Source organism: Accipiter gentilis, chromosome 11, assembly GCF_929443795.1.
Source record: "Accipiter gentilis chromosome 11, bAccGen1.1, whole genome shotgun sequence".
In the NCBI taxonomy this organism is placed as follows: Eukaryota; Metazoa; Chordata; class Aves; order Accipitriformes; family Accipitridae; genus Astur; species Astur gentilis.
Genome location: NC_064890.1, coordinates 19,918,089 through 19,937,504, shown reverse-complemented (window position 1 = coordinate 19,937,504; position 19,416 = coordinate 19,918,089).

The window sequence follows — 19,416 nt, the reverse complement described above, 5'->3', positions numbered from 1 at the left end:
ATGGGACGTTTCACAGAAGTGTAGTATTGCCTCAAGACTTCCAACAGTTTTTCCTTTGATTTGGTTAAGGTCAGTACTGTACAATCATTTCAGTTTTGGCAGGTACTCAGATTGGAAGGCATAAAAAAATACAGAAATAACAAAACAAATCTACCAATTAGCCTTACGCGCACACACACACACACACACACAAAGGTAGGGGTTTTTTTTATACAGTTTTGAAGAATCCCACTTTCTTTGCAAGTATGAAGAGTTAGGAAATAGAAATGTAAGAGTTCCATTTATGTAACTGATTTGCCGTCTTTTAGCCAGAAGAAAGCACTCTCCCAACTGTTTCAGTAGCACTTTCAAGATACTATAATGCATTTAAACTGTTTCAATGAAATTTGATTATAATTGCTTGTTTAACAGTTCTGCCAAATTGTGAACCCTTTATCTCAAAGCTTATAAACAAAATTAATGACAAAAATTAATACAAATTCTTCACAGTGTTTTTTACACTGAAGAATCTTTTACTTTACAGATGGGTAGATGTTAAAGTGTGCTATAGGAGACCTCTTTATTGCCATATTCCTTCACCACTTTAAATAAAAATCTTCCTTAAGCTGAAGTTTAGGAAGGAATGATTTGTAAGCTTTGGGAGCTGGGAAGTGGTCACAGAATTTCTACAGCACATAGAAAAATGTTTCTCCAAATGTCTACTGGTTCATATGGAGTATGATTAACGTAAGATGTCAGACTCCTTTTCATCTGAGAGGGATTTTTTCTTTCTGCTAGGTTGACTTGGACACTATGATGTTTTGTTCCCTCCTTATTACAGAACACAGATCTTGTTTGTCATCTGGACTGTAAATTTCATTGATCATACTACATAGCTTTCTACCCTAAGGTTATTGAGTTTGAGCACTAGCATCATGCATCTCAAATCTGCATATTGTAAACTTTATTTGCAGTATGTATTTTATCGATCAGCCAAGAGATGATGCTCTAGTGTTTCTTCCCCTCCACAGTAATCCACAGACAAGTTTATTGAAGTCTTTCAAAACCAGAAGGGATTAAATATAGCCACAGCATTTAAAAATAATAAATCCTTAAAAATTAAAGTCTGCAACACTGTTTCAGAGCATTGCTTCAATTACTGTGAAACTGTGATTTCTGGTTGTGGTTAATGATGTGGAAAGAGTATGTGATGAGGTCTAATGTCAGACCACTACCAGGTGCTATGAATTATGGAAGGAAGAGTTGCCTACTTTGAGCCATTTATTGTTAAATAATACCCAGCCTGCTTCCACTGTATTCTTAACAGCCTCATTCTTACTTACAACACCTAACAGGATAAGGAATAAAGCCATTGGAGTCAATACATTTGAGTTAACACTACTCAAAGTAAATGAAAAGAAACACTTTTTTTTTCCACTTAAAAAAAACCCAACACAATATGGTAAACATAGGTCACAGTATAATGAAAGTGGTTTAGAGAGCCACATTTGTTCCATTTTTTTTCCAGGACTAGCTCCACTTCAGGGGTATGAAAACTATTTTGGTAGAAATTCAGGTCTGTATTACGTTTCTACAGAGTAAATCAGAATCATACTGTTATTTTCATGACCAAAAGACAAAACCACCTCTGATATTCTACTCTTGTAATCACATCTGTAAAAGCAGATTAGGAACATTTTGCTTTTGCAAATTAAATGCAAATGAGCTAGCTGCAGAAGGAACAATGCATTAGAGAATCAGACCTATTGTCCACAGATGGGATCTTCAGTAACTGCCCAACATTACAGAATTCCATCAAGGAAGGAAGAAGTGGTTTACAAATTACTAGGGACATTTTCCTCCATTTAAAACAACCTAAATCACATAATTTATGATAGAACTTCTTATATATAGAAGTAATCTTCATTCTTTGGCAGGTTGCTGACCATTTAGGAGATCATTAGAAGTAGTCATAGTAATTTGGCTATTTAAGTTAAATCTGCCTCTGCTAAGTTAAATACCCTCCATTAACATAATCAATTTAGAGTAACTCCCTTGAATTTCAAAATTATGTAACTTTATCCTTAGTTTTATGTTCAGTGATGTAGCTACAAGCTTGAAGACTATATAAGAATTTCAGATACTGTATTTGTGAGCTTCTCATGTTCCCAGTTTCTGGGAACACGAGATGCTTTGCCAGAGCTACTCTAACACCTTTTCCAGTAGAAACCAAAGATGATGTAATCACAGCTAAACTGCTTCTGATATACTTCCTTTTCTTATCCTAACTAGCTTCTAGTTTTCACTAGTCTACTTGTTTTATGGTGAAAGATTCACCCTGCCTGCAGGTTTGGGATTGATGATGTGGGTGGGATCGGGACTGAGATTTGTATTGGTCACCACCAAAGAAAATTACACTTGGGAGCCTCCAGTGTTGTCTCCTGCCCTTGGCCCAGGACCCCTTTATATCCCCCCAGGGCTGTCAGTCCCTGCCTCAGCAATGCTGCAGCAGGGCCACAGGACCAATCCTGGCCAGCCTCGGCCCATCTCCAGCCCCATGGAGATGCCCAATGTCCCCAGCTGACCCCTGGTCTGCTCTGTGCCCTGGCTGGGGGAAGGCAGAGCAGGGACTCCCAGCCAGAGCCTGTCCCACTGTCTTTGGCTTTTGGTGGTGAGACTGGCCCTGGACACGAAGCCCTGCCCTGACACCCCATGGGGAGTCCCCTTGGCCCCCAGCTCCTGGCCCAGGAGAGTCACCAACCCTCACAGTGCCCTCACACAAAACAACAAGCTTTAGCTTTTAATCTTCTGACCAGAGGGGACCGATATTTGAGTTCCTTATGCATATTCTGTTTGCTGACTAAAGGTACATCATAGCCTTTATATTATGATGTAAATAACTGCTTGTAATATATACCTTTCTCATGTACAATATTTTGCCACTGCTTTCAACATGGAGATAAACAAATCCCTTTAGATTTTTAGGATCTCACTGGGGTTTCTTTGGCTGGGCTGTGCCTAACAAGTGTTAGGCACCTCTTCAAGCAGGTCTTTCAAGGGATGTTAGGCTGGCACCAAAAAAATGCCAAAACGGTTGGTTATATTTTATTTTATCACCTCATAGACATGTGGCACCATTCATGGGTTAGCCATCTTGCATCCTGAATTAGGTCAGAACTGGAATTAGTCAGATTATTGAAAGTCAGTATTCATATGATTCAATGGTGCTGGTTTTCCTGACTTTTTTTCAGACAAAGTAATCTATTTGAAATACCTATAAACCTCATTTGGGTCAGAGTAGAGGAAGTATGCAGCCTGAATTTGAGATTCTGAGTTTGAGACTCTGAGTCCTGGTGGCTAGGGTTAAATTCATAGTAGTCTTTTCCTTAGAGATAAGGGCTTTCATACTGAGACTGCATTTTCACCTAGGCACTCTTCTGAAGAGAAGTCTGCTTTAATTAACTGCAACAGAATCTAATTCCTAATCAGTTTAAGAGAAACAAAAAAAACCCCAAAATAAATCTTGCTGAAAAGAATACAATATCAGCACATGAATTCTTACCTTAATGTAATGGTTTGCTTTAATCCCATCTTAATAAAAACTGATACAGCTTCCTTATTTATAAAACTATAAGAAAATGTAAGTGGGAAAGATTCAAATTCATGGACTGAAACTTTTAAAGCTGATTAGTCATTTCATACCAACACCTATTAATTTCAAAGAAAAATGTTTCCTAACTGATTAGACTGTTTTGAGATTGTTAGTCAACATGTCTAGAACCCTGTGGTGTTGTTATGACAGCCACTTTAAAGCCAAGGAAAGATTTATTTGCTATATGCTTGAAAAGGTCAGAGAGAAAAGTACTTACACAAGGACAAGGCACACAGTTTTATATAAACACAACAAGGTAGTAAGTTCAAATATTTGCCCAAATAGAAATAACTCCTGCCTGTCATTTTTAAAATGACCTTCCGATTAAAAGAGCATACCAAAGTATTTGCAATGAATTTGAAGAGGCAGTAATTCAGTTTTTCACATAGACCAGTGAGACTGGACATGTTTCACTCAGATTGGTTTGTTAAATATTTTATAGATCAGTTTTCTGCTTCTGTTGAATTGGAGTGTAATCAACACATACTATTTTCTTTACTATCAAGGAACATGTCAAGAAGCTTTTTATATTTGATTATTTATTTCTAGGGTAGATAATTTATTCATCAGCATTACTTGGCTACTGTACCTGTCTTCAAGAGCAATTTTAGTTGATGTAATCTGACAGAATTGTTATGATGAATCAACAAACCTGGCAATCTGAATAGAACAATCCTTAATGTTGGCTAGTAGAATGTATCAATTGCTTCTTGTCTTTCATAGAACAAAACAAAAACAAAAACAAACAAACAAAAATCCTCATGCAAAAAAACCCAACCTGTCACTGATTTAATTGCTGATAGTAATACACGAAGTTGTTTATTACAAAAGATATTTTCAGTATGTTATGATTATACTGGGTCTGGCTGGAATGGAGTTAACTTTCTTCATAGCCTTGGATTTGTGACAAAACCAGTGGTGATAACACACCAATATTTTGGCTATTGCTGAACAGTACTTGAGGCGATGACAAGGCTTTCTCTTTTTCTCACTCTGCTCATCCTCCCCTGCAACAAGTAGGCTGGGGGTGGGCAAGAATTTGGGAGGGGATATAGCTGGGAAAGCTAACCTGAACTGACTAAAGGGATGATCCCATACCATATGACATCCTGCTCAGAAATAAAGACTGCAGGGGAGGGTGTCTTCCAGGGTAGCTGTTGCTCAGAGATTGGCTGGGCATCCATCTGCCATTGGAGGTGGTGAGTAATTACCTTTGCACCTTCTTTTTTTCTCCTCTCATTCCTTCACTTATTAAATTGTCCTTATCTTGGTTCATGGGCTTTCTTGCTTTTGCTCTTCCTACTCTCTTCCTCAGTCCTGATGAGGGTGGGGGTGGGAGTGAGAGAACAGCTGTGTGGGTGCTTTGTTGCTGGCCAGAATCAACCCACCACAATGATATATATACATACAGGTATTAAATACCTAAGCTAATATTGTAAATCATATTTTGATTATTCTGTACTTTGGTTACACAACCACATACAGACCTGTCTTAATAAATTGTTTCAGCCAGGTATATCTACAGAGCCTGTTAGGCTGGTGATTTTGATATATGCCTGCTCACTGATTAAGAAGACACAACAAGATGATCTACCTACTGTTGTATCTATCCAGCTCTGCCTTTAGGAGTATCCAGGTATTCACACATCAGGTGAGTCTAGGTGAACTGGCATCTCAGCTGAGCAAACTCACATCCGTAGACCATCCCAAAGCCACCCTACCATACATACCTCTTGGATATTAAGGTAGTACTAGAGTCCATAAATCATTCAAAACTGTATCTAGATGACTTTGGCTTCTAGTATGTTCTAAACCACAATCCAGAGACCTGCCAACTGCAACCCTTCACAAACTATGTGCTAGACCCTGAAAATCACTAGGATGTCTCACAAATGATAAAAATGGGTTGCTAAAAATTACATTTGGTACATTTACCTTTTTATTCTGAATATATCATGTCCACAGTTTCATGCTCTGCCCTCATGGGACACACAAATTAATTTAAAAAGTAAAAATTAAAATCTTTACCAAAAAAAAGAAGGACAGTAAGTGAAATTTTAAACAGGAAATAAAACAGAACAAAACTTCAAATAAAATCACAAAATTGATGCCACTGTGTTTATACATGACTTAGTCCACAAAACATTCAAATTAAATTAACACATAAACTAATGATTAGCAAAGACTAGAAAAAACTGGGAAAAAAAAAGAACTTGGATATTAGATAGAGTTTTTAGGGCATTCTTTTAAGGAATTTAAAATCATTCCTTTTAAGGAATATCTACAGTTTTGCATTTTTGTACATTTCTAGTTTTAAATATTTGAATACAATATATCTCAAAACGGTAAGGTTTAGAAACCATTTGACTGTTAAGGATGTCAGATTTTTAAATCTCTCTGAAGAAAATAATACATGGTTTCTGAACAATTTTGCACAAGCATAATTCTCCTGTGCCTCTCCTTATATGCTTGTAACATTTGTGCAAAATTAATGAAGAGTGGTGATATAAAACAACCTCTCGTATACTGCTTATATTTTTTCCAGTTGTACCAGTACATTAATTTGCAAGTCAAGAGATATCCCTATATAAAGTTTCACACAACCATTTTCAGTGTCCACAGCTGTCCAATTATGATGAAGAATTTGCTTATTTCTAATTGGTTTCGTGCATATGACAGCCTACTTTGTACTTATATCCAGTTACCTCTGAAGACCATGCATTTTTGTTCAGAAAACATGGCTGCAGAAGTATCAAACATATTCTTTAATAGGATTTGAACATATTTCTCTTCTAAAAGAAATCAAAGTTACTTTTCTGGTTACACTTCTGATTATAATTTACCTTCAATCATATAAGTTATATAGGTGATTATATAAAACTAATATTTTATTCTGTGTAAAACATTTTTTAAATCTTGATCTTTGAATATGTTCACATAATCTTTTCTAGACTGACTTAGTCTTCCTGTAATGTAAAACTGTGGCCTCTCTCTAGACCATGATTCAACTGAGCTGGAGAAGAGCCATCTCCAAAATGGATGCCAGCATAAATTGTCATATTGGGGTATGCTGCCCTCATTTAACCCTCCAGCTTCCATCCAGGTACTATGAAACTATGCAACAGGACCAGTGAAAATTCAGATATAGTTGCCTGAGTTTGACTCACAGCCATTTCAGCTCACCGTTACTACATGAAAGGAGCACAGTGGGGCAGCGTTCCTCTGGCAAACAAACTGGAGTTCCAGAGACTGATACATGATTGTTAATTGGAAACTATAATGCAAACTTTTGCAAAATGCCTGTGTGGACATATCATGGCAGATCGTAATCTTTAAGTGTTTACTGTAAGCCTGTAACTGTATTTCTTTTACATGCCAAGAGACATAGGCGGAATCATGTTTGCAACAACAAAGGTAATTCTTGCATTTTTGTTATTTTGTCACAATTTCTCCAATTCATGATTTCTTCAATCTTTCTAGAATTCACTACTCATACATGTGCTTTAAGGTGTGCATTACCTTTTCCTCTGACCAAGAGAAAAAAAAAAAAAGAAAAAGAAAAAACCTGCTACAATGGCTACAGTTCAACAGTGCCCTATGTTATGTTTTGTAATTGAAACAGCACAGGTCAAGACTGCATCTGGCTGAGAAAATCAGCTTCTCCAACTGAGTTATGGTCCCCCTTTTTTTCAGACAAAGGTTAAAGAACAAGAGAGTTTTCTCCTTTCCCTGAACAGGGCACTGCGGAAAGGGACCATAGGAGAGAAACATTTCCTGGTTTTCTGTAAAGGATGTCCTCATTATAAGTCTTATCGCAGTTTATTCAAGCACCCAACTCTTTGGTGAATAATTACTTTTTCTATTAGGAAAATTTGAACCTTTATCTGTTGTGGGGAAGGCAAACACAATCTTCCTCTTCAGGTGAGGAAAGATTTTTCTCTCAGTACCCCAAATTATATTGATAATGACCACATCCCCCAAAATATTCTGATTTAAGGGGAAGATGATATTTGGAATAAAGGAGTTGTTCGTAGGCTGTTGGGAGTCTCTGCTACGTGCAGACGTGTTCATGGTTTCTCAGAGCAGTTGGTAGTTTGCCCACCATTTCAAAGAATCTCTGTTTCTCCAAACACTTATAAGGGATCCTTATAAGAATTGTTTTGCTTTTCCCTGTCAGTTCAACTGAAATCCATCCATCTTTTGTGAAGGTCTCATTTTATTTTTGAGAAGCGAACAGAAATTAATTCCATTTTCACCCTATGTTGAGAACAGACCTATATATACGTTTCATTAATTTTGAAAACAACAATCAGAAGTGAATCATCCATTTGTATCTCAGAGAACTTCTGAACAGGATCTCAGCAGTTGGAAGTATATTACCTGTCTATCTGCTACCTTCCTGCACAGGGAAGGAACAGCAATGTTTGTAGCAATTATTGTGAGTCAGGCACAGTCAGTACAGACTTTAAAAACCTTATCTGACTTTTTGCTCTCGTAGAAGTAGGTAAAATACGATCAGCCAGCTGTCCCAAACAAAAGAATAGTTTTGGTGTGCTCAAGAAAATAAATAATTAAATGATGCAAACAGTATTTTGATCATTAACAAGGCAAATGTGTCCAGATGTGTCTGGAACAGATTGAGTGCCAAAAATGGCAACAGCAAATAAGAAAATGAAAGTACAATTTGAATGGGCTAATCACTACCGAGGTTTTCTCTATCCAACCCTATAAGTCACAAAAATTAAGAGTGTTGGGGGTATTCAGAGTACCTGAAAGGGTGGGAGGGAGACAACATGACCCTGTACCAGGAGCCAAGACCATCTCTGCAACCTCTAGAGAAAGCAGGGAACAGAGGAGAGCCCAGGGGACCCCATGAGCCTGCCCAGGACTATGCACAGCACGCTGTCTCATCCTGCTTCTCTCAGGGACCATGGCATCTCTCCCACAAAATAAGCAAGTCATGTAATTTGTAAAATTACATAAATCTGTGATTAAAGTGGTTTAGTATCCAAATGCCTTTAAACTTCATGTTATCTTTAGGTCTTATTCTGCGACAATGTGCCTAGATATTGCTGTCATGAACCAATATGTTTTTCAGTAAAACATCTGCTTTTCAGTTAGAAAATGTGAAAGTTTGCATAATTAAACACTTGCTTAATAAGTTAACAAAATCACTTCATATGATGTTAAAAAAAGCCTGGCAAATTGTCCCACTAAATACTTCACTAATGAAAATCTGTAATTTTGAAAATCTTTAGTTTTGAAGAAGTATTCACATTCACACACAAGTCAAGGCCTGAATTACAATGAAGGGAACAAATAATGTTCCAGAGCATACAGAATAAACAATTCCTTAATTTGACTTAGTGAAGAATCTTGTTAATTCAATTGAATATACCTTTAAATTTTCATGTGTTGGTATATTTGCCCTAGGGACACAGCATGACTTTTTCATTATTTCATTCTCTACTTTTGTTCATATGTATACGAGCCCTATCACTGATGTCCCAACAAAGTGGCTGTAGATGGCATCTAGTCATCTGAAATAGGTTTGAGCCACATATAGAGAAGGTTTAAATCAGTGTAGCTCTTGCAGCTGGCTGCCTGATGGGATTGTGCATTCACATAGGATCTGCCTTCTGTTATCTGATGGGTGCATTTTCATTGAAAGCTACCAAATCTGTTTCAGATGAGTACACATTTCACCCAAACATATCATTACTATGGATGAAAGTAGTAGTTAATAAAACTGTATTGTCACTGAGGGCATCTTCCAAACAGATGACCCATATTGGATAATGAATAATAATAATAACCACACAAATCAAAACAAAATCAGGGATCTATTGTACATCAGGATTTTGCATTTCCAAAGGGTGTGTGTGTGAGGAAATAGAGCTTTCTTAGTTCTGATATCTGGTTTCTTATGTGAATCCCATTTTCTCTCTTCCACCTTTGTATAAAGAAAGAAGCAATATATAAAAGATATTCTTTTTCTTTCCAAGTTTCTTACTTTTCAGTCATTTCAAGACCATTACAGCTAGATTTTTGGTTTTAGTTAACCAACTAAGTATAACTAATTACAAAGTTTTTATTCTCCCTTTAATGTGTTAGGCGAATTCAAGAGAGAGGTCTCTCTAATTATTTTTAAGATGGGGGGTTAGGGAAAAAGGTCTCATTTTATACATGCATACTTGAAGAAAAATGAAATATGGTATAAGTTAAGGCTAGATTAGAAAAAAGAACAGCTTATTTGTCATGTTAGTTCATCATTATTTAATTAGGTACTGATAAACAAATCCCTAAGGGTTTGAAATCCTCATTTAAGTCCTCTAAGTGAAATTTTGTCCATAAACAAAAGTTTCATGAAACCTTAAATAAGGGATCTTAGAATTCCAGGTGAAAAAAAGAATGGGTTCATAAATATTTAAGAACAGTAGAGGTCAAGAAATGTGTTCTGAAGGAGAAGATGTGATCTTGGTACCTTTTATATTCTGCAATAAACAAATACAGTTATGACTTCTTTTTCTTCATGTTAAGTGGAGGAGATATTTAGTCAAGTAGAAGTCTTAAGAATCAAAGCTTTGCAATGGAAAACATTAAAATTTGGTTTGAACTAATAAAGCCTTTGTAGTAAAATACAGTAATACTTCTTGTGTTTATCTTAAGCTGATTTTTTTAATGAGATAAGTATCTGTGTTTGGAATGTGTTACAATTATACAAGTCAAGTGAAGGCAACCTCTAGAGTTGATGTGAAAGATCAAGGAGAAAGCAAGGAAAAATGATGAAATTAGTATGATATATATTTTTATACCAGTGAATGAGGAAGAAGAAGAAACGTTTGAAGCCATGAATTTAAGAATGTGCTTTTTAAAGCAAGTATAGTTTAAAATATGGTTTGGTTATGGACTAGATTCTATGATGGCACATTCATCACACAACTGAACTGATTATTCACACACAATTAGATTTAGTTAGGATAGGGACTCTTATGGACACTTTAATCATTTGCTTCATGAATTGAAAAGGGGCATGCATTTGATTTACTGTCATCTGAGTGGGTGATAAAGATCAGCTAGCTGATAAATGTTGCAAATGAATTTGCTGATGGAAGCTATCCTTTCATTTGTTTTGCACAATAATTAAAGATTAATTAAATCAGACATGCTTCTAATGAAAGACTCTTACCTGCAGTTCCCTTCATCCAACTGGAAAATACAAAACAGACCAAGATGAAAATTCTTCAAAGAATGAGGGGTTAGATAAACAAAAAAAAGGGAATGTTTATATTGTTCTGCAACTACTGATGCAAGCAATGTACAACATTTACACTCTGCCTATTTAGAACAATAATTACTTTTGGACCTAACATTGGTAACATTAAAAAATGAGCATGCAGTCAATATAAAACTTGTAAAGGGTTTTTGTTTTGTTTTGGGGTTTTTTTAAGTGGAAATGAATTATATGTTTGACAGAGGTAAGCATAGACTTTAAACTGAACAACTTCTAAATCTACTAATTGTGCAGAATGAGAGCTCCTCTGATTAGTGAATAGAAAGTAGTTTTTTATTAAAGGCAGTCTTTTGAAATCTTATATTTTTTCTGGTTCAACTTCACAGCACTCAAGAAGGCATGCTTGTTTGTCATGATCAATGCCCTAAATTAATCCTCAAAAAATTTTATATTCTTAGTAATGATTAACCAGGTTTGCTCAAATATATAACTCTGTATTTAGGAATTTTCAGTTAACATGAGATCTTTTTGTGCATGTGTGTGTATATGTGTTGGACACTGCTGGCTGTAGCACCTCTAATATGCTCATGTGTTTTTGTGTTTTGCTGTGCCAGAAGCTATCTATCTATCTATCTCCATGGTAGCTTCACCATCACAATACATGGTGTCAGAGTTCAATTTCTTAACTCATGATTTAAACTCTTATGTTTTAAAGTACAAAATTAACAAAAACAAAAGTAGAGAAAACAAAAAATTTGAAAGGCCTTATCAGTTTTTCAAGATGATTTAGTGGAAAATGGATTGGCACACCAAGAAGATTACTTGTTTAAAAACACTTATTTCAGGGACTTTTCAGAAAGATGCAGTAAAAAAATCAACCTGAAATTCAGTAATGTGGAAAGTAAGAGACATGTGAGCCAAAATATGGAAAACTGAATAGTTATCTACAGTGTATTTTAGACACCTATTTTCATTTGGGTTGAATTGCCTCTGTAGGTGATGGTCAGTGTGAGAGAAAACATAGTTAATTTGAAGCCTAACCTTTAAATGGTTAAAACTGTCATATGACTTCAGTACTAGTGGTTTTGCTGAAAACAGAAAATGATGAGAGAGAGAGAATATTTCGTTATAAAATTAATATAGATAGAAGCCAAATTTTTATGTAGCACTGAAATGTACTCTCATATGAAGATGGAAGGGACTATGTAAACTTTCATTCTTATTTTATGCTGCATTTAATTTTTAAAAGCATCTGGTGGTTGACAAGGTACCTAGCTAAAACTCTTAGCTGCCAGTAACTATAGATTTTGTTCATTAATTATATCCTCCTCTTCAAGCAATAAGAAAGCTACTGTATTAAATAAACAGTTACACAGGTTACAAGCAATACAAGCTATACAACAGTTCTGATTGATTTTAATAACTAGAACACTAATCTCACAATAAGTCTCTTTATTCATGAATTATGATAATCATGAGTCTCCACAATAGTTTTTAATTACATCTGAATTAAAAGTAATCACATGCTTTCCCAGGGTACCTCTCTAGATTTATATTTCTTGGGTCATTTTATATTTCCACAAGCCTCCAGAGAATTGACAGAATTTAGGAGGAACATCTTCTAAACATAAGCAGTATGAATGGACAGAGCTGTCTCTGCAAAGATGTTAGGATATAGAGTATACTGGTCAGGGAAACTGCCAAATTTTAAAAGCATATCTGGCATTCTCCCAGAACAGCCTGTTGTGGTTTAAGCCCAGCCGGCAACAAAGCACCATGAAGCTGCTTGCTCACTTCTCCCTCCTGGCCCCTGCGGGATGAGGAGGAAGAAAATAGAAAGAAAAGCTCGTGTGTAGAGACAAGGACAGGGAGGAGTCACTCACCGATCATGGTCAGAGGCAAAAGACAGATGCAACTTGGGGGAAAAAAATAAATATAATAATGTATTACCAATCAAATCAAAACTAATAATCAAAAAAATAATGGGAAGTAAACCCAAATCTTAAAACACCTTCCCCCCACCCTTTCCTACTCCCCGGCTCAGCCCCACTCCCAGTTCTCTCCCTCCTCCCAGCACCAGCAGCGCAGGGGGACGGGGAATGGGGGTTGGGGTCAGTTCCTCACCCCTTGTGTCTGCTGCTCCTTCCTCCTCTCCTCGGGGGGAGGACTCCTCACCCGGCCCCTGCTCCACCGTGGGGTCCCTCCCTCCCTCCCTCCCGTGGGAGACAGTCCTCCACCAACTTCTCCAAGGGGAGTCCTTCCCACGGGCTGCAGGTGGGCACCTGCTCCCCCGCTGCCCTCCGTGGGCTGGGGGGGACAGCCTGCCATCTTGTCTCCCCGCGGGCTGCGGGGGCATCAGCCTCCTCCTCCCCTTCCTCGCTGCCCTGGTCTCTGCAGAGGGGTTCCTCTCCTCTCCCACCCCGATCCCCTCTCTGCTGCAGGTTCCCTCCCCCTCTTCACTCTGTTCAGGTGTTACCGCCGTCGCTGGCGGGCTCGGCCTGGGCCAGAGCCGGGGCCTACTCCCAGCCGGGGAAGAACCTTCTGGCAGCTTCTCACAGCAGCCCGCCCCACCGCCTCTCCCCCGCTACCAAAAACCCACCACACAAACCCAAAACAGAGCCATACTGGCATATATCGAGGTTTGGACCTGAGCTGCACTTCATGCTACAGATAGAGTGTGGAGCAATGCAAGTTGTTGGTAGCTTTTCTTAACCTTCCGTATCCTGAAAACTTTAGTCATGCTATGGTTGTGTGCCATGCCGCAATATTTGTCAATATAAAGGCAGCCACATCTGGCCTGTTATGTGATGTTTTTGGCTGAAAATGTGACATTGAATAGAAAGATGAGAGGAAGAAAAAAAATGTAAAGGCTCTTAGGAAAAGCATTTCTAACCATCACTAAAATGTCATCTCTCTTAAAGATGAACAAAAATTGTAACCGCACACAGCAGGTTTTGCCTAACATAATACATCAGGTCATATCTTTTGCAGCCATAAATCTGAATACTTTCAGAAATGCCAGTGGTACTATGGTAGTGATAAATTTGACAAGATGAGAATCTACCTTAAGACAAAATCAGGACTGGAACTCAATGGGTTTTCATCTCCAGATCTATGCTTAGTTTGTTCTTCCAGACCTGCAATTTCTGATAGCTTGATAAGTAAGCCTTCTAGCATATTATTAATGAAGACTGATCTTGAAACTTAACTTGAAAAAGAAATATGTATAGAGTGAGACATTGCCCCTCTGCCCACCAGAAAAACTATAATGTGAATTTGTGTTAGTGGAAAACATACCTCATGGCTCCCATATTCTGACAGTTGATTTTGTATTGTTCTGATATTAGGATACCCTTGGTACTGAAGTTAACGTTTCAAGTATTTGCCCTTGATGCCTCTGATGTCTCTGGGACATTGATTGACTCATTTGGTGACAGAAACCCTTCCACATGCTTACTAACTCTTTGGATATAAACCATTACTTTCACTTTTGTGTTGCATAGTTGGGTTTAAGGATATTTTTTTCCTGTTCCATCTGCCTGCTTTTCTCTTTGGCATGTCTGCTTAAAACTTCTGAAGGGAAATGTACCACAGACTAGAGTGGGTACAACTTCAAAATTACTACTTGCCTCCAGATAATTTCAAAACTCATAATTTATTGGAATTAAGACCTCATACTGATTTTAATATTTATAAAGATATAAAGTCTCAATACTCGATATCAAAGTAACATTTAGTCAGAGAAATTCAAAGTTAAGCCATGAAAGAAAAAACATTGATTTGAAATTAGAGTTCTTTTGTAAATTTTGTTCTGAGAGATTTGTTTAGAAGCTTTGAAAATATCCTTCAATTTTTAATCAAAGTTGGGATGTGAGAGAAGAAGGGTGCAACTCCTCATAAATTCTGTCAGTTTTACTGACACCTCAAGAGATTATGGCTGTTTACCTGCGTCCAACAATTGTCACATCTTTGTGTCATAGTAAAATGATAAATCAAAGACATCAGAAGTCTCTCAAAGAGCTTTATATTTTTGCAATGTGAAATATTTATGTTTTCCAAATATGAAGGTCACTGTGCTTGTACTTCACCCATTTTTTTTTTAGGTTTGGCAGATCAGTTCTAGTTATATTTAAAAGCCTGGGGCTTCTTCTAAAACTGTGAACAATAATGCCTGTGTTACTTTCCATGGCAGTAAGACTTACTGCCCTGGCCTTACTCTCTCATTATGTCTTAGTCGCATATGGACTTCCTGAAAGTTACATTAGCTGACTATGAGAAAACAAGACATTGCAGTCGCAGTGCCCAAGTGGAATTAATTCACAGAATCTAATTAATTCATCTTTAACCAATCAATATTTAATACACACAAGATTATTTTTCTCCTCACAGGATAAGTCACTCATTCTACAAGTTTTGTGTTTACAGTATTTCCCTACTTTGAGTTAGAAAAGTCTAAAGACACATCTTGTTTATGAAAATTTAGCTTATTAGAACATCTTGCACAGTACTGAAGTTGTCACTTATAGAATGGCTTAACAGAAAGATGACCTTTTAAGTCCTCATCTTCTTCTAACAGGTTTCTATTACCCAATGAACTGAAGTCAAAAGAGGAAAAAAATGGACTGTTTAAAATTATATTTAGGAAGTCAGATAATTTAAATTTGTCAAAATGTGACATTTAATTATTTGTGCATGTGAACTTTTTACATGAACCAATTATTGTTTCATGATCCTTTCTAGCCTCTTTCAGACTTTCTCTGGCAGAAAAAATATAATCTTCAGAACACTGAAAAGCTTTAACCTAAACAGTTGCCCAGAGGCCAGTGGTTATCTTAACATGAGGGAAACAAGGATATTTTATAAGTGAAGAAAGCACAAGGACAGAAAGACCAAAACTCCTCTTGTAATTATGTGACTGTCTTTCCTAATATTGTGGTTACTTTGTAGTTCAATGTCAAAATTTGACATACTGTTATCACATATTTATGCAGTGTATTGAAGGAAGAATAAAAGATCAGCATAACTTTTCAGTTATTATATTGATACAGCAGAGCCTGTAAATATGATTTTTGCTGTTCCTTGTGAAAAGTCTTGGACTCTGCCCTGAGCTGAGAGTGCAGGTCTCAGGCCTGGCTGGGCTCACCGTGGCCGGCACTGGGCTGGGCTGGTTTCAGCTCCTGCCTCGGGGCCAAGGGCCTGTTGCCTCCCCTGCCTGAGCCTGAGCTCTGCCAGTGCCTCCCTGGGAAGGGTCCAGCAAACCCGGGGGGGTGCTGCCCAACACATGAGATCACCTGGTGGAGGAGCTGGTCCTGGGGACACTGTGGGGCCATGCTCACCCCTCAGCTGCGAACAGCCAGAAGGCAGCAGCCCAGGATGGCACATTAAAATGAACCCAAGCTGATTCCAGGACAGAAGGGCTCCAAATCATACTGTTCCTGGCAAAGAACTCAGGATGATGGTGGTTTATCATAAAATCCTCCTCTGTTCTTCTTGAGGAAGCTGGGACCATCACCTTCAAAGCTCAAGAGACTTTGGAAGGGTAAGCACAGCACCAAGTGAACAGGGATACATAGGAAGGGGTTTTATGAGATAATAATTTCAACTGTACTAGGCTTTTCTGTATCAAATAATTTGTTAGACTCTTAAAACACTAATTGGATTAATACTAAATTTTTAGCACCATCTATACTTGTGTTTCCTTTTTCCAAGAACAAGTTCTGGAGTGTAGCATGGCTGGTGGTGCTTTCTGAATACCTGGCAGAACCTGTCTGCTTGTAGAGCAAAAGAGTTCTTATGATGCACTAGGAATGACATGACACATCAGTAGCTAGAGATATTTTTGGAGTCCTAGAGATGAAACATTCCCAGTAGGGTTTCAGCATCAAGAATAAACCAGTACTAGTTTACTGGTAATCCCAACTCCTCAGTAGGAAATATCAAGGGAACCGACTCAAACAAACAGGGAAAAAAACCCCAAAGAAACAAACAAACTCAACCTGCCTCTTTTCATGTTTTGGAATAGGTCCTACCCACAGGGTAAAGTCTTTTCTATCCATGGCTGTAACAGATAGAGTAAACTTGGCTTTCTTCTCTTTGACTTAGGTTAACCAAGCGATATGACCATAATCATTTTGTCATACAGGCTGATCTACTGCTGTAAGTGTCTTTAACTCTTCATTATACCTATAAAATAAGAAAGAAGTCAGCCATTGCAAAAAAGCATGTTTCTGAAAAGACAAAGGTAAACAAATACAGTGTAAAAGCTTATTAGGGAAAGAGGAGGAGAGAAGAAAAAGATATTTTTTTAAAAATATACTTTTCTCACTGAACATTGACATTTTTCCAGGGGGAAAAAAATAGAAAAAGAGCTCCCCCCAGATTTTGACATAGTAATCATGATAGACAGAGTAACACAGCTGAAAGATTGATACAGCTTTGCTGATTCATAAAGCATGCTCATGACCTGTTAACATCCATTTTTGCTCAACTTTTCAATTAAAAATGATGAAATTAATTCAAGTAATTTTATATTGAGTACTTTGTCCTACATTTTCATCTGTTAAGGACTATGTTCATGATGCAATTTTTCCCATTCAAACCACTGATTTAGGACTTTCACTTTTACACAAGTTAGTGTCATCAAGCACATTTATTTCTTTAGATACTTGAGGAGCAGTTGAAAAATAATTTTTATTGCCCTTCCATGATACTAAACTGGGATCATTAGCTACTCATCAGATATTAATACTTGGTAGTCGTTACATAAAATGTGAATACAGAAATGTTAATAAAGACAAAAGGACAACTAATTTTGACTTCAGAAGGCGTTGGATCAAGTCCATGGAAAGGATTTTCTCTAGTGACTAGGAGTGAAGTATTCTTCTTCCTATTATGTTACAATAAAAATTAATCCAAAATAAGCCAGAAATCTGTTAATGGGATCAACAGTAGAGGAGCAGATATAAGGAAAAAGATATAATGCCCAAAAGGAAATCATATGCACTATTCAGAAATGAAGTAAAACATTCATAGAGAACATCAAAGAAATATGGGCATAAAAACTTATTAATAAAACCCAATTGTTTGATAATAAATAATAATATCATCAGGATTACATTTAGTCCCATTTTTTGTAAGGATTTTTTTAAATAGATAAGAAAGTCGGTTATTGTTCTACACAGGATATGTTATTTCCAACATACATTTTCAGCTGTACTAAAGAATTGTGAAAATTTTTCCTAGTCTTTTCTTACCACTTTTAAATGTTTATTACTAGTTTTTATTTTTTTTTCATTTTTAAAAATAAAATTCATTATCCTAATGAAGTGAAAAATTAATTGAATTTGCTTAATTGAGGTCTATTTCCACTAGGAGGAGAAATTAAATACATACAAACCAAATAAGCAAAACAAAACTTGCTTTGCTGAAGAGTGTAGGGATCAAACAGAAAACAATGTCTACTCAAAGACTCAAAGCTTTGACCTAGCCATACAATTTTTTTTCCTGAACTACTCTACTAGTACTTGTACAGGATATCTGCAAAACTCCCATACATTTCCCTTAAATCAGAGCTATGCTTATTAAAAGGAGGTTGAAAAAGCAAACTTTGATTATATAAATGTATAGCACTCAGGACAACAGACATAAAAAGTCCACTGCTGTGTACAAGTGCTTATACTGACTGAGTTTTAATGAATGAGAAGAAATAGTGGGAGAGTTTCTACCAAATAGTGAAATCACACTGAAAAATATGTCCTTAACATCCCAAGACAGAAACTTATTTCTCTGAAGCAAGAAATTTCTATTAGAAACAGTAGACAGACAATCAGATGCTTGATGTCTTCAAACTTTTTGTACTGGTAACATGTACAGAGCTTTATTTAGCTCTACATGATAGATAATGATTTGAAAAATTATGAAAATTTAGATATCAGAAATGCTCATAAGTTGTTATTTTCACCTTTCTTCTTCAACTAACTTCAAATCTCCAATACTTTTTCTATGAACTTGGCAGATACATATAAATATTTTTAAAAAGTGCACACAAAGGCAGATTCAGAGTTAGAGAAAGCTGAGGAGGATATTCTGCAAAAATAAAATGGATATTGTGCAAAATGTAGGATATTGTTAAAGAAATGTTAATGATGTCAAGTATCACCAATATCTGATCAAATTTTTATTTCCCTGAACACAATCACACATGCTGCAAACTTGCTGTGGAAAAGTAGTTCTTGTGAGGGCATCACAATGTAGCTAGTATGTTTCTAAAAGGATAGAGCAAAGCACTTTCATCTTGACACTGTAGGCTACCTTGAGAACAGGTTACAAGGCAAGCACTATCAATGGTATGAATCAATAGAAAGAAAAATCAATAGGGAACAAGAGACATTGCCCTTGCATTATAAGCCTCCATTTCTTGTGTCCTGAATACACATTAATTGATCCAGCAGTACCTATTTATGAACCAATTTTCACCATCTGTAGAAAAAAACATTAGCTTTGCTTTCTGTGGTTTAAAAACCACAGAATTGTAGTTCATAGCATAAGGAAC